At 41.9% G+C, this 15,999-nt stretch overlaps 1 protein-coding gene and 1 long non-coding RNA gene across 2 annotated transcripts in view; one reads left to right on the top strand and one right to left on the bottom strand.

The window, feature by feature from the left end:
• Positions 1 to 15,999, bottom strand: part of LOC122540954 (NT-3 growth factor receptor-like) — a 741,002-nt gene that overhangs the window by 622,726 nt on the left and 102,277 nt on the right. The window lies entirely within an intron of this gene.
• LOC122540955 lies at positions 1,322 to 12,491 on the top strand. Its single transcript, XR_006309471.1, has 3 exons — positions 1,322 to 1,395; positions 2,749 to 2,821; positions 11,534 to 12,491. It is a non-coding gene; the product is annotated as an uncharacterized LOC122540955 (long non-coding RNA).

The following is a 15,999-nucleotide window of genomic DNA, read 5'->3' as shown; positions in this document are numbered from 1 at the left end:
GAGAGAGAGAGAGAGAGAACTGGTGGTACTTTAACCTGAGGGATACCATGCCTCAGATAAGGGGTGAGGTTGAGAAGGCAGGACTTTCAAGGTAATCTCAACTGGTGCTGGAGTTGCAGCTCACACTATTGGCATCACGCTTACCCAGCCAACTGAGCTAACCAACTCCTTAAATCTGAGGTCTACAAAGTATCTTGCTCTCATGGTCTACTCTTAAATGAATCTCCAGGTTCTGAATTATGCTTTAATCAAACAACACCAAACATCCATTATAAATATTTCAACATAAATTAAACATTAAATTAGACTCATTAATGGAGAGATATCAGTCACTTCTACTTCAGATGCAATCTGAACCTATTGAGTCTCACACTGATGAGGAATGAGGTGATATTACTTTGTTGTTTCATAAACATCCTTGTCTCCTTTTATTGTCTTGTATTTGTATTAAGTAGGGATTGACATTTGGGTCCTATCATTGAAATCAGAGCTAGTTATCTTTTCTTTATTATTGAGCTTGGCAATTTACGTTCTTCCTATAGTCACCAAAATTTCATCATTTCTGATAATATTAAATTTATATGTTTACTTAAAATCTAGATGATCTCAGCTAATGCTTTCACTAAATGTTCAGTAAACCCAAGTCCTATTTCCTTTGGCAGGGTAATATTATCTGGGGAGTTCCATCCTGACCCTTACAATATCCAGGAAAGAAACTGGGGGAAGGCAATGTTCTAGTGGGCTATTAATCCAGTGACCTAGGTAATGTTTTGGGGACCAAGGTTCAAATACTGTTATGGCAGATGAATTTGAATGCAACTTTTAAAAATAATTGGAATTAAGAGTCTAATGATAATCATGAAACTGTTCACGATTATTAGAAAAACCCATCTGGTTGAGTAATATCCTTTAGGAAAGGAAACTGCCACCCTTACTTGTTCTGGCCTGAATCCTGAACTGGCTGAATTATTTAGCCAGTTTGTTAACTGGCATTCCTTTTAGTGAGGACTGATTGTTAAACTCCTGATGCACACAATGTGTTTCAGGTGTAACTCAGTTCTCATTAGGGGATTGTTGTTTCACTAGCTGATTACAGCCTGTATTGCTCTTTTCTCTTTGAGAAAAGGACAATGTTAATTTTGTAGTAGGGCTTAGCCCTTGGACTCTAGTTTTCTTTGTTTTTTTTGTATGTGTCTTCACTTTTTATTGGTGTTTGGACTGAGTCTTTGTGGAAGACATACATTTTACCAGAGGAGCTGTTCCTATGGGGAGGCCTAGCCCTGGGACTGGGCCTCTGAAGATTGAACACCTGTGTGTGTGTGCTGGGAGGAGAGCACTTGCTGTATCCTGGAGTTTGGGAGAACACCTTTCCTTTGGGGAATGGATCAAACCCCTGTGAGTCAACTGCACCTGTACAATGTACTGTTCCTGTGAGTGGGCCTGGTTTTCCAAGGCTGAGCCAGGACTCCAAGGAGACTGAACACCTGTGTGCTGTGGGGTGTGCATTTGCTGCCTTCAGGAATGGACTCTGCCCTTGGTTGCGGACTCTGTTTTTAGCAACGGACTCTGCAGTTTAGAGTGGACTCTATTTCTGACAATGCACATTGTATACTGGAGTGGACTCTTCTTGAAAATGTCTTCTATATTTTTGAAGACTGTATAGATTTGGACTGTGTACCAGAAAAAGGACTCTGTTTTTTGGTAATTAACTGTATTGTGGTGTTGCCTGGGTCTATCACCTGCACTATCTTGCGTGTCCCTGGGTCTGGCAGGCTTTACTCTGAGCTGGGAGGCTCATGGGTCATCTTGAAAGCTGTCACCCTGAGAGCTGGAGGGTGGGTAGGCCATCCTGTGAACCTGAAGGTTGGTAGGCTGTCCCGAAAGCTGGAGGGTGGGTAGGCCACCCTGATGCCAGTTGCCCTGAGAGCCAGATGGTGGGTAGGCCGTTCTGAACACTGTCGTCCCGAGAAGGGGTAATCGGGACGGGCTGTCCTAGAGATGGTCAAAAGGTGTCAGAGCCCCCGAGCACCAGAAGGTGCGTAGGGGTGGGCTGAGTTCAGGAAGGCTTGTGGGCTAATCAGCATGCTGTCGTACCAGGGAAGGGGACGGGCTGTGCTAGAGGTGGCTGGAAGGTGAGCCAGGATAGCCCACTGTCCAGACGGTACATCGGAGCCCAATGGTACGTAGGGGCAGACCGAGAGCCAGAAGGTGGGTAGCCGTTCTCAGCGCTGTCATCCCGGGCAGGTACCGGGGCGGGCTGTCCTAGAGGTGGTCAAAAGGTGCTGAGGGTGGTTAGTGAAGCCAGAAGGTGGGTAGGCCGTCCTGACCACTGTCACCCTGGGCAGGTACCAGGGTGGGCTGTCCTAGAGGTGGTCGAAAGGTGTGTCAGGGCGGACCGAGAACTGGAAGGGGAATGGAGTGGATTGAGAGCCAGAAGGTACGTAGGGGCAGGCTGCCTTAGAGTGGCCGGAAGGTGGGAGGGATGGGGGCTTGCTGGGTCTGTATTATATGCACTGTTTTTATGTAACTGGATTGTCCTTTTATGTACAAATGTCATTATGACTGTCTTTTATGTGGAACTGGGATTTGAGGTTTGTCCTCCTCTCCCTGTAAACTGGTTGAACGGTAAGGTTTGGGGCCTAGCTTTGCTGCTCCTCTCCCTTGTAAAATTGCTGTTGTATACAGCTGTAAATGTTAACTGTTTTTTGTAAACTGTGTATTGTAATTTGTTTAAAATATTATAAACAGGAGATTCGGAGAGCCTCCTCGGTCTGGGGACTGGTTCCGAGCTGGCTGGTCAGAGCCCATGAATGGTGCACATGTAAGTAAAGGGTGACTTGGTGATGGGATACTGTCTTCTGTGTAGTTAATTCATGCTCCTAATCCAAACGGTTTCAATGGTGGTGTCTCAATTATAAAAACACAAGGAATGGTAAAAAATGCTAATCACATCCACATCCTATTTCTGGCTGAAATGAAACAGTCTTGTCAAGGCCAAAAGAGTTAAAATCCCACCCCAGACTGATAGAATCTTGGTCATATTCAGTGTTCTGTTCATTTTTGTTTATGCCTGTTCTTCTCTAGTATTGGATGTAGCAAATAACAACAGCAGTGACGAATTATCCCATCAGGTAATGAAGAATCTATTTGTTAGCTAATCAATGTAGAAGGCTGTGTATGAGGTTGGGTTTGCATGACAAACGTCAAGTGTATTTTGTCTAATTCAGACATTATTTAAGCAGTAAAGCTGAATAGATTCACAAGAAAATCGTCAGCCCTTTGGGTTGTCTGACTCATTGATCACAATAGGTTGGACCTGCCTGTCAGTCAATCATCTCATTAGAGGAACGTTTCTCACTGGCTAGACTATCAGGTCTCTGGGACCTCAGTGATTCATTACTCATACAGTTAAAGAGGCCTTGCTGTCCTGAGGTTTATGCATGCAAATTCAACTGAAATACTCATTGAAAAGATAACAAACTCTTAACTGGTACATTCATGCTTTTACATGATTGGTAGCCCATGGAATAAGAGTTTGAATATCTGAATTGAATAGAAATTTATTGTCAGGTGTAATTTTTCATGAGAAATACATGAAAAGTCTCCACCATGGCACATACATGAATGACAGAAGTCATACAGCATAAAGTAAAATTAAGAAAAGATTCATCACAATTCACTTGACCACTCCTGGTCTTGGGGAAAGCCAATTTTTAGGAATACCATATGAGGGTGGTGCTAGTGTACATAACTACTCACTATTGATTTGACATTGTTTATTCAGAATCTGTCAAAGGTAAAATGTATTCAAACAACCAAAGGCATTATTCAGGGCATTCAAGGTCAGAACTTCAGTCTCAGGCAGCGTCGTGTTCACTGACTGCAGCCAGAACATTGGATTGACAAGATCACCGTGTGGGTTCAAGTGAAGGACAACTCGTCATTGCTTTTAATCCTATTCTGCCAGCAAATGTGCGCAGTCAACTGGACTTCAGCACTTAGTATGTGTTTCACATACCGATTGGTAGATAACAACCCTTTGCTTGAAGTCTGGGTGGTGGAGACAGGGCAAGGACTTCCACAGTTGAACCACCTGCCAATGCTCAGGGTTGAGTGGAAACGGGCATCAGGTCTGTCTCTTGGTTCCGAACCTTCCCCCCCCCTCACTATCTGTGACCAAGCTTCCTTTTGGAGTTTGTGCCCACTTAATTGACACAGAGATCGATTCCCTATCTGATTAAAGATGGCAGGAGGCTGAAGCTAGAGGGTGCCAAAGAGATCTGCCAGCTTCAGAGGAGCAGCAGACTTGAGCCAAGACGCTGCCTGAGCAGGAAGATGCCCCCCTCATCAGCCTTTTCAATCTTTAAAAATGCAAAAACAGTCAATATGCTGGTGTTGGAGAGAGATCTCTTTTCTGGGCGTCCTTTGGCTGCAGTCCAGTTGGCCACTTCCAGGCAGCTGAACTCTCTCAATTATCCTCCTTCAATTTTCGTTACCAAGTCTGCTAATCATAGAATCTCTGCATTACAGAAAGAGATCTTTTGGCCCATTGAATTTGCACCGACCCCTCTGAAAAGCATCCAACCCAAACCGGCACCCACCCCCCTCCCCATCCACTTATCCTGAGGGACAATGGCGAATCTACTAAGCCAGCATGCACCTGGACATTACAGGCAATTTAGCATGGCCAATCCATGTAACCTGCACACCTGTGGATTACTGGAGAAAACCAGAGCACACCAGCACAGACAGAGGGAGAGCGTGCAAACTCCAGCAGACAGTTGCCAAAGGCTGGAATCAAACCTGGGACCCTGGTGCTGTGAGGCAGTAGTGCTAACCACTGAGCCACCGTGCCACCCTTTAGGGTAATAAACGTTTATGTTGTTTTGTTTAAAGTACATTGGCAGCCTCATGTGAATATGTTCAGCGCCATGGGAACTAAACTGCAAAATTATGATCTATGAAGCCAGGTTTCATTCTGGGTTCTGACATGTCCAGTACTACCATCAGCTGGGGTCATAACACAGTCAAAAACTGTGAAACCCTATAACTACACCAAGCAACTGCAAGTGGTGCCGTCCATTAACTACAAGTTAAAGAGATGTGGAGATTTCAGCAAATGATCCTTGTCAACTCCAGAAAGCTAAAGAGCAAAACATTGATCTTGTCAATCTCAGTTTGTCGGATTAGCTGAACCATGTCAAATCCCTTGCCAGAAATACATATCTGCCATCATCTCGATGAGAGCAGATTTTAAAAATTGATGGCAAATCCTAACATGACAAGCTTTATTTGAAGTCAACGCTTGTGATACATGCCAAACACATCGGTATGGTAAGTAGCACAGTGGTCTCATGGACTGTGCAAAGTATGATTATGTGAGATTGACACCAACTGTTATAGTGACATGTTAAGTGGCTGCTCTTTGCAGTACAAACCACTCCTGCCAGAAGCATATTTCCCAAGCTCTCTCTACACATACTGACATAAAATCTTTCCAATATTTGGTGACTGTGCAGACATTGCATCTTGAATCATTGATGGGGCTTTGGGAGAGCATACATGTTGTACCTGTCATGAACGTTTAGAAAAACGAGGTAAGGCAAAAAAAAACTTCCAATGCTCAATTTCAAGCGCAAGACCAGAGAAAATTAATTTTTGAGAATCATGTTTAAAAAAAAAAACCCTCATAATTGTCACGGTTGTCTCTTGATGCTGAGTCACAGCAAACAAGAGCAGAGAACTGAAAAATTAAAAATGAAGTGATATATTAATTGGCTCTATTTCAGTCAATGGATGCATAATGGTCCAGCTTGTCCTAACTGAGATTTGAGAACTTCCCATTCATTAGCAGTTGAGGCAGCAGAACCATCAAGTCACCATTTTGGATATTCTGTAGGAACTTCTTTATCAGTGATTGCTACTGGATTTGCATTAGGTATAAATTAGTAATGAACTAACATCATTGGAACAGAAAAACTCATTCCTGTTGGCCTGTACTTACCTTTGTGCTCCAGATGAACTTTAACCCATCAGACTACATCCAACTGTACCTATATAGCCTTCAATAGCTTATTTTCTCACGCACTCATCTTGCTTCAGCTGAAAAGGCTTTTCTGCTATTCTCTCAAATACCCAAAACACTAAGCAAGTTCCACAGCAAAAGCATTACATTATTTTGAAATACTGGTGGTCTAGTTGAGGTAGAAACAGTTCTTGCTATCCAGTTTGTTTGGGAATACCTGTTGCTCTTCAGTAGGCAACAGACACTAGTAGCCTAGAGGGAGGGAAGATGTAGGAAAATTAATCAAGAGGTAGCAGTGCTTACATTTTTCAGAACAATCTGAAACGGCCCTTTGATGTTGGACACTACCAAAAGGAGAAGAAAAATGAGAGCAAATAACGTCATTTGTTAATTAGCTCAAACTAAGTTTGGTTTTTAGGAAACTTGAGACAATGAGTTCCATGTCTAGGGGTTTTATTAAAGGGGAAATAGAATAGAAATCAGAAAAGACTTCAGCTTCACTAGATTTGAAAGTACCAGTTCTTTCTTAAATTAATTATCCAGAAAGTGTGGGCTTTGCTAGCATTTATCAACCACCCCTAAATGATCTTGAGTGATGGTGAGTTGTTTTTCTTGAAATATTGCAGTCCAATGTAATGTAGGGATACCCAAAGTTCGGTTATAGGGAGGGGGTTCCAGGTACCAGCAACTGTGAAAGAATGGTGATATAGTTCCAAGTCAGGATGTTGCGCGTCTTGGAGGGGAACGTGCATGCAATAGTGTTTTCACGCATCTGGTGACATTATTGTAGTATGTGGTAGGGCCCATGAGTTTGGAAGATATTGTCACAGGAGTCTCGGTGAGTTATTGCAGTGCATCAAATTGCCACTTTGCATGGTGTAAGAGGGAGTGAGTGTTGAAGGTGCTAAATAGTGTGCCAATTAACCAGGTTACTTTGTTCTGAATGCTGTCAAACTTCTTGAGTATTGTTGGAGATGTACTCATTCAGGCAAGTGGGGAGTATTTCATTGGACACTTGACTTCTGCTTTCAAGATAGTGGCCAGGCTTTGGGGAGTCAGGAGGTGAGTTACTTGCTGCAGAATTCTCAGCCTTCAGCCTGCTCTTATCATCATTGTATTTATATGACCATTTCAGTTCAGTGTCTGATCAATGGAAAGCCTAAGGATGTTGATAGTCAGGAAGTCAGTGATGGAAATGTCATTAAATGCCATGGAGTGATGGTTGGATCTTTCATGCTGAAGATGGTCATTGCCTGGCATTTGCATAGTATGTATGTTACTTGCCATTTTTCAGCCCAAGCCTGAACGTTGTCCAGAGATTGCTGCATTTGGAAACATACTGTGAGGAGACAAAAAAAAACTGCAGATGCTGGAATCTAAAGTAGACACGCAGGAGGCTGGAAGAACACAGCAAGCCAGGCAGCATCAGGAGGTGGAGAAATCAATGTTTCGGGTGTAACCCTTCCTCAGGACGGGGGGAGGATGTGGGGGGAGCTGCAGATAAAGGGGTGGGTGGGGGCACGATAGTGAAGTGGGGATAGATGAAGACAGGGAGAAGGTATGACCTGGTTGGTCAGTGGGAGGAATGAATCTGGTTGGTGGCAGGGAGCAGCTAGAAAGGGAGTCAGGGATGGGGACCAATTTCAAATAACCTCCCTGCCCATCTCCTGACTTCCATCCTAGCCCCTCCCTACTACTCCTCCCTGCTACCAACTGGATTCATTCCTCCCATTGACCAACCAGGTCATATCCTCTACCTGTCTTTGCCTATCCCTACTTCCCCTCCTACCCTCTTTATCTGCAGCTCCCCCCACACCCACCCCCATTCCTGAAGAAGGGTTACACCCGAAATGTTGACTTCTGTACCTCCTGATGCTGCCTGGCTTGCTGTGCTCTTCCAGCCTCCTGCCTGTCTACTCAGTATGTAATGAAACAAGACTGGTGATGATGGTTGTGCAACCATCAGCAAACATCCCCACAACTGACCATATGAAGGAAGGAAGGAAGGTCATTGAAGAAACAACTGAAAATGATGGGACCTCAGTCAATACCCTGTAGCGAAAAATATTAATCTCCAATAACCACAACCATCTTCCTTTGTTCTCAGTATGGCCCTCAAGCGGAGAAAATGAGGGAGAATGTGAGCCTTGCTCTCTTCAGACAAAGTCTGAGTTTTCAAAGTAACAATGAATGTGGAAAAAAAATGAAATTGGGCTGAGAATGGACAGATGCACTGTAGGGCCCTTCAGTTTTGAAAGCCTGTTGTCCTTTGCTCGCCCTCTGACCTTAATTGGCCATTCAGGCAAAATTAATATCAGGCTGTTGTCCAAACACTGAAAGTTCATTGGATGACCCAAAAAGCAAAACCCCACCCTTGAGTTGAAAATGTTGTCAAAAGTTTACATAAACTAATGACATAGAGGAATAATTTGGATTGGTCATTGTAACGCTTGCACCAGTCTGGGAACAGCATTACAAATTGTGATTCTGTAGTCATATTATTATATATGCAGTGCTATCATTGCAAGCAAGTTTAGTAATGGGTCATAGAGTAAGGATATTCCTGGATTGTTGTCAGACACTCTTTCCCTTATTTGCCCTCTCTCCTGCTTTCTAAAGCCAAACTTCCCTAGTATAGCTCTTCTTTTCTGTTTTATATACTATCAAGAGGGATCTCTCCCTACTCCCCAAGATATGTTATTACTGAAAATGCAAGATGGAAATCTCAAGTTCACGGCCCAGATATCACTAAAGTTCAAACAAAAAGATGCACGGTCTTTCTGCATTAAAATTCAATTAATTTATAAAATCTCCATTCATACTGCTTAGAGCATTTGTTCTTTCGCGTGTTTAAACACCTCCCTGGTGTTTCAGACAAAGGTACCAAAGCTACACCGATCAGGATAAACCCAGTCTCATTGAGGATCCCACTGAGATCACACTTGGAATGCTGAAAACAGTTCGCATTTCCATCTTATGAAGAAAGCTGAAGAAGCGCTGGAGTGGGTCCAAAGTAAGATTTGCAAGGATGATACCAGAGAGGTTATAGCTACAGTAATCTTCCTGGTATCACACAAGAGTAAGGCATATGCTTGTGACATGAATCCAGCTGTTGTATGAGAAAAATTATTGGACAAACACAACACGTCGCTGCCACAGGATGACAGTACATTTTAAAACCTAGCAGTACAAACCAACGGGTTCCCATTTCAATCTGGGAATCATCATGAGCATGTAGGGGAAGCTTCAAGGTCTGGCTTGAACTAGCTTTAATAAATCACCTGATCCATCATTAGCTTCCAATTGCTGATACAGTAAAGACCCATTATTCAGATCCCAAACATCCAGAATTCTCTTTTTCAATCTCAGATGCAGGTTGTCTGAGAATTCCAGATGCTTGGGATCCGGAAAACAGAGTCTTTACTGTTATTTAACAAGAGCGAACAGGTCAGGACTTTTAAAAAAGAGAAGGGGAGTTGTCATTTATTAGATGTCTTAAAACTGACATAACACTTTGTTGATATAAACCAAGGGAATCTTCCTCGTTGTGATGAAAACTGAAAACAGCACATAGTTACTAATAAATTTAACAAGAATTTAGGAGAAATTGCCAAGAGAGTGGATGATATTTTTTGATCTGATTTGATTTATTATTGTCACATGTACTGAGATACTGTGAAAAGTGTTGTTTTGCGTGCTAAGCAGACAAATCATACATTACATAAGTACATCAGGGTAATAGAACAGAGCGTAGAATACAGTGTTACAGCTACAGAGAAGGTGCAGTGAGAGATCAACTTTAATATATGAGAGGTCCATTCATAAGTCAGATAACAGCAGGGAAGAAGCTGTTCTTAAATCTGTTGGTGTATGTTTTGAAACTTTTGTATCTTCTGCCCTGTGAAAGAGGATGGAAAAGAGAATAATGTGCTTGCACTTAATATTAAAGAAACTAGCACAGGTACATTTCTGGAGAAGCTAGACTAAGCATGAGAGGAAACATTATGCTGATAATGCAAGGTATTAAGATCATTACTAATGTAAACTGGTTGGGTTGAAAGGCCAGTTCCTGTGCTGTAGATTCCATATAATTCTAAAAATGCACCGGGCAGAAAAAAGCTGATTTGAGCTGGATTCCCATTTTATACTCTGGACAGTTTGTTTCCAATGGCTACAAATAGACAGCCACACTGAATAAGATTTAAATTGACTAGTCCACTCAAAGTTGCTCATGGTGAGTTAGATAAGAATTAATTCCCTTGATTTGTGTTGCATTATCTGATTTCAGCAGACATAGCCATGGAGGGAGGGGGGGGGGGGGGGTCCTCAGCATTCCTGTACTAAGCAAATGGAAGTGTCTGGTTGGGAATGAGCCCAGTTGTTTTGCTCTGAATCTACACAGAGAGGTCCCTGCTAAGAATGGGTGAGAATGGGATCAAACTAGCTATGGATCCCCCTGCTGGACAAGCACACCCATGTAAAATCGGGTCCGGTATTGCTGAAGATCTGACACTCGAGGGAGCTGCACCTGATTAAATAGCAGCACCTTGAGCTGAGAAGGGGAAAATCCAGGGGAAAGAGAAACTACCGTTGACGCACATCAAGACAACAGGTGACTGGCATCACTTTCAAATTAGAAACTTAAGGTTATGCAGATTAAGACATTAAAAATAAATTAACATGTCAGTAGGTTAACTCTTCTACAAATTACCTTTAAAGTCATTAGAAGATTAATAAAAAAGGCAGCTTGTTGCAATTCATCAGCAGAATGGACTCCGAACCAGTGTTGGAAGTGAAAGCAATTATTATACCCCCTAAAGAGTAACCAGATTGCAAATCCTCCACATTGGACAACAATATTGCAGCACAGATACATCGTTGAGATTTACTGTTCTAAAATTGCATGTAATGCTCATGTGCATAATCAGACAGATGAACAGAATACCCAACAGGGGCATTTATAAAATTATAAATATAATTGAAGCTTAATGGAACTTACTGGAAATGATTGCTATATTGTAGTTGTCTGTCCTTATTGGCAGGTTCTTTATTTAAATCAAGAGAACAGTAATCTTCATGACTGGTTTTAACCCTTAGGTGAGCTAATGCTTTAGTCTGGGGTATATTCATTTGTCAACAGTTCCTTTAATGTGATTCATAAATTGCACTGGGAACACAGCGACTGTCACTGTTGTGATGCTTGGTTGGTTTCCAATGATTCCATGTGGAAGTAAATTTTGAGCCCATCAAAAAAACACAACCTTGCTTGCAAATTGAAAAGTTTGGATAAGATAGAGATAGAAAAATAAGATAACATTAATTATTTGAGTTTTTAACTGGTACTGAGCAAGGGAGAGATAGGGGAAGGAACAGACATAACGACCAGCAGATGCTAAATTCCAATGCAAGTTATTCTTCAGGTTACATTTTCCAATGCAAAATTGGCACTGGATTAGATTTACTGCTGTAATGTTAATTGCTGTTATATTTTTCTTGATTCCCACACAGTAGGAGCTAAAAATAAATGGAATCAGCTGGCCTAAGGAAACAGAAATTTTCCCCGGCCTGTTGGCAACCTAAAGGATTTTCGCACCCGAAGCCGTATTACAGTGAATCAGCATCATAACTGGAAATGGCAGCTTTGACCAAGAGCTTGTCTGTCACTGGGCAAAATTCTCAAATGAAAATGTTTCTGAAGCTGAAGGTGGGACATTAGGTCAACCTGTTAAAAAATATCATGGAATAATGTGCTGCACATCATCACCATGATGATGAAGGTAATGCACAGGAATATTATCAGATAAAATGTGAAACTAAGACAAGCATGGTAGAGAACCAAAAAAATTTTTAAAAGGTGTTTTTTCAGAGGGTCTTGAAGGAGGGTAAAAAGATTTAGGGAGTTAGTTCCAGAGTTTCAGGACTTGGCATCTGATGGTGCAGCCACAGATAATTAAGCAATTAAAGATGAGAGATATACAAAAGGTCTAACCTGAGGATCAGGGATATCCCAAACCATTGTAGGAAGTCATAGATAGATGTGGGGGATGACAATTTAAATGCAGGGATGCGAATATGATAATGGAGAAGCCATTTAATCAGTATAGGTCAGTGAGCACAGGGATGATTGATGCACAGATTTTGAGTGAGTTTGCTCACAGGCAGAGTTTTGGATGCATTCTAGTGAGGGTGGAGAATGGGAGTATGCAGAATAGTCAGTCCCTTAGGGTCTCAGCAGGTGAGCTGAAGCCTGGATAATTGGGTAATTCATCGAGGTGAAATTAGGAAGTCTTACTTCTCAGGGTTCAATTTGCAACACTGCTTGCAAACAATGTGACTCAGTCTCTAAGAGACCAAAAGGTTCAAAGCAAAAAGACCTACTTATTAAAAAAAAATTCAAAATTGCACAAGATTTTATTTTTGGACCTTAACCAAAAGCCCTCATGCCATTCACCAAGGGCACCACAGAACCATGGATAAGTCTGAAGAGCTGTACTTAAGTCATAAGTCATTATCCTCAGCTCTAGAGAAAGGTAGAATTCTGGTACCCTCAGCATCCAAGATTGTGGTAAAATATTGAGGTTGATTCATAACTGGTTCCCAGATCCTTGCATCTGGAACATTCAGAACTCTCAGTTTAGCTATAAACCTCACCACTTAGGAATATCAGGTTGATAGAGTGTACCCTCATTTTAATCCAAATGGGCCTCAGTTGATTTGGCAAGCATTTATTTACTATTCTTAGTTGTCAAAAGGGCAATTAAGGGTCAGCCACATTGCTGTTGGTCTGGGCTGACATTTTGGCCAGATCAGATAAGAATTAGAGATAAGAACATCTGCTGATGCTGGAATCCATAGTAGACAGGCAGTAGGCTGGAAAAACACAGCAAGCCAAGCAGCATCAGGAGGTGGAGGATTTGACATTTTGAGTGTAACCCTTAATCAGATCCTTCCCTAAAGGGCATTAGTGAACCACACAGGCTCTTTATCTGATGATCAGCAATGGTTTCATGGTCATCATTACTCTCTTCATTCTAGATTTTCATTGAATTCCAATTTCATCATCTGCTGAGGCGGGATTCGAAATCAGGTCCCATAATATTATCTGGTTCTCTAGATTAATAGTCTAGCATCACCTCAGTCTCATAGTCTGAAAGTCTGATCTCATCTGCTCTCTCAGTTTGACAGTCTCATCGTCTCCCTAAAGGGAGGCTGGGGCCTTCAGTTTAATCCATTGACAGTCAGGGTTAGCTTTTCAAATCTTTTTTCTTCCTTGACCAATTTTACAGTTGGCTGCATTTTAAAGAGAGTCTCGATTTTCTCATTGCTGAAACCAATTTAGTATAAACGAGAGCACTATGTTCTGTACTGCTGATGTTTGAGGTCACTGGGATTCAGGCAGTTGTACGAAGTGTGCTGACTAACAGAACATGGTCAACAAGGCTAGGTTTCATTCCTTTGCCTTTGAATCACAGGACTGTCTTAAAACTGGTTCCGTCTTCCACTTAACAATCAGCAGTGAGCAAGACAGGGCTAGTGTCAATTTTGAATCTCTCTTGCTTCCCCTCGTAGTCTGTATCCATGTAGCATTTGTCACACCGTTGCTGAATCAGCTTTGACCCATTTTCATCCGGCTTCCAAGGAAATTCACAGCTATAAAGCTACAAAGGCAGGTCAGAGGTTGGGAATGCTGTGACAAGTAATTTACCTCCTGATTCTTGAAAGTCTGTCCACCATCTACAAGACACCATAGAATACTAACATGGTTCATTATTTCTGCAAGTGAGAAGGTGAACTGATATTTCTGACAGTTCCTATCACAAACACGGTTTTTGTTACAGCCACAGGGTCAAGGGGTTGTGCCCTGACATATGGACGCCAATCCTGATAGTACCAACCTGTCTACAGTCAATCAAAAACTGGCATCCTCAAATACAATCAAGCTATATAGATTATTGAGTCAAGATTGCATTGCTGTTTGTGAAATCTTGCTGTGAGCACACACTGCCTGCTGTGTTTCCTACATTACAACAAGGGTTTGTTTCAAAGACATTTCATCAGCTGTAAAGTGACATGGGACATGTTGATTGTCCGGATCACACACGCACATTCACTCACACACACTTACTCACTCTCTCACACACACACATTCACGCACAGACACAGACACACACTCTCTCTTATACACATGCGCGCGCGCGCACACACAGACACACTCTCTCTCTCACATACATGAGCACATGCACACACAGACACAATCTCTCTCCCACACACACACACACCTCTGAGCTGAAATTCTGGTCTAACGTTGTTGTCAGTCAATGTCTATCTCCAGCAGTGTCTCTGTCACCATCACATTCTCATCTCCTTTCTCTTTTTCAATATGTCACTATCCAGTCTGTCAGCAGCTGCCCACTCTGCACAGCAGTTTGATGCAGTGTGTGACAGTTTTGAGTAGTTCACTACAGAGAGGGGAAAACAAATTGAAGCAGTGCATTAGTTCATCGATGATGTTACCATACAATTCTGAAGACAGGTCAGCCATATCAGGATGATTTTGACTGGAGCTGAGAAGATGAAACAGTGATCTCTGAAATCTTCAAGGCTTTTAAGGATTATAATCGAACCAACTAATGATGGACTGATTTCATTGCTCAGTGAGATGATAACCACATATATTCGCTTTAAGATAATGGAACATCCCAAGATTCCTCACAGGAGTGTTATAAAACAAAGTATGACATTGAGGAGATATTAGGCCCGCTGACCCAAAACATAAAATTGGTCAGAGCGGTCAGCTTTAAGAAGGTATAGAAGCAAAGAAGTGGAGAGGAGCAGGAAGCATAATTCCAGATCTTTCTATCTAGGTAAATGAAGGCATGGCCATCAATGATGGAGCGATTAAAATTGAGGGTTCACAACAGACTAGACTAGAAGAGCATGAGATCTCAAGATGAGACAGGTTAGATTCCAGAAGGATGTTCCTGATGGTGGAGGAGTCCAGAACCAGGGTGTCCTAGTTTCAGGATAAGGGGTAAACCTTTTAGGGTCGAGATGAGGAGAGATTTCTGCATCCCGAGCGTGGTGAATCTGTGGAATTCACTGCCATAGAAAGTGGTTGAGGCCAATATATGATGTGTTTTCAAGGAGATAGATAAAGCTCTTGTAGCTCTATGGTGCATATGGTGGGAGGGCAGGAATAAGATATTGAGCTCGATGATCACAATGAATGGTGGAGCAGGTTTGATTGGCCTTTATCTGCTCCTACCTTCTATGTTTCTATGTTACTACATTTCAGAGGGTTGATCAGAGAGAACAAATTTCAAATAATGAGAAGAAATTTTAATGTAAAACTTATAAACAATATCCTTCCAGTATTTCATATTGAAGCAGAGACCACAAAAAGATATACTCGAGAATTTTACAATTCTTAAGGACTTTGGTTGAGTGAATTGCGTAAGCAGTTGAGAAGTTAATTAACTTTGTCACTAACAGTGAGGAGCGACACGAGAGGAAACCTTTTTACACAGTGGGTTGTTAGAATATGCCTTACGATAGAAAGCAGTAATGACAGAGAGCCATTGCATCTTTTAAAAGGGACAAATGCCTAAGTATGCAAAGCAAAGTAGGATACATGAGAAATGAGGAGAAACCCAGGCAGTGAAATTTGTTTTTGAAAGCTTGGCACTAGCTCAGTGTCCGAGAGATTCAGGAGAGATGGAGTGAGCCAGAGGCTGATTATAAATTGAGCTTTCAGTTCCCTGTCTGTCTTTGTTGTCTTTCAGTATCCAGTTTTCTCCTGTCTTTGAAAGTACCTTCTTCTCAATGCACACTGAATGTTAACAGTATTATCTCGGCCTTTTATCTGTCCACATATCTATAATTGAAGTAGATATGTATATATACCGTAGGAAGAGAAAACCAAAAAATGAATAAATATGACTTTCAGCAAGAATTACTTGAACTTCTGACAGGGA

This window comes from Chiloscyllium plagiosum, chromosome 36 (assembly GCF_004010195.1).
Source record: "Chiloscyllium plagiosum isolate BGI_BamShark_2017 chromosome 36, ASM401019v2, whole genome shotgun sequence".
Lineage (NCBI taxonomy): Eukaryota > Metazoa > Chordata > Chondrichthyes > Orectolobiformes > Hemiscylliidae > Chiloscyllium > Chiloscyllium plagiosum.
Note: the sequence above shows the minus strand (reverse complement) of the source record. Positions and strands in the feature narration are given on the sequence as shown.